The sequence below is a fragment of the Schistocerca cancellata genome, chromosome 7 (assembly GCF_023864275.1).
Source record: "Schistocerca cancellata isolate TAMUIC-IGC-003103 chromosome 7, iqSchCanc2.1, whole genome shotgun sequence".
Lineage (NCBI taxonomy): Eukaryota > Metazoa > Arthropoda > Insecta > Orthoptera > Acrididae > Schistocerca > Schistocerca cancellata.
The window spans coordinates 65,478,811-65,479,824 of NC_064632.1; positions in this window are offsets into that span (position 1 = coordinate 65,478,811).

Consider the following 1,014-nt stretch of genomic DNA (forward strand, 5'->3'; position numbering starts at 1 on the left):
TGTGACACACCTTGTGTCCCTGACTCTGCCATTGTGTTGCTTTCGTTCCCAGTTAGTCCTGAAAGAAAAAATTTAAGTACAAGAATAACCTGAGTTCCTACAGCTCTGTATCATCATACTCAGTATCATCGTACACCAATATAAAAGTAATCAAATGCCATAAAAAACAACATACACACTAACACTTATTCTGACAAAAAAATATACGCCTACGCAAAACATCTAAAATCGACTGCCAGAAGCTATACTGAAAACATAAACAAAAAACAGAAAGAAAACGTCCAATACTCAAAAAGAAAAATTGGTCAACATTCACTACATTTTGTGACTGTAATGCAGGCAGTGGGTTCAAAAGTCATACTGTACAGATGACGCCCGCTATTCTGACAGCAAATGTTGAGGTATTGTTGGGCAAGGATGGGCTGTCAGGATTAAAACTGGTCCGAGTTTCCCAAGTGATTTATTATTTCCAGCTACAGTGCCCCTGTTCCTCTCGGTCTGTGCCACCGGGTCCCGCAGTGCTGAGGACACCACTTTGCTGTCTGTGAACAGCTTGGTGTGGAATGGCTGCCTCAGTGACCTGTGCAACACACTGCTGTGTGTCAGCGTTGTACAGCCGCAGAGCTGTGATGACGTCAGGATGCACCAGCAGCCAAGTCAGTGGCCTTCGTCCCTGATGTCTCAGCACCACTTGCGGGAAGCTGCAGGGTGGCCCGCTGCGTGCTTCTTCACCATTCTGGTTAGGATCCCGGCGACAACAAGCGGCTGTGATCCGACAGCCAAATCTGTGGCTCTCGCCTCGTGATGCCTCCAGCGTGTGTTGGGAGCCAACAAGACTGCCCACGGTAGCGAGCCATGGTGTGGCCCGCTGGTGGCTGGCTGCGGCCCCTGTGTGGCCTCAGACAGTCAAACCAGCGAACTGCCATGGACTGGAATGCTGGTGCCCCATCTGCTGCTGCGTGTAGCCAGTGGTGGGACATGCCCTGCCGTCCAGGAGAGCTGTCGCACTTGAAT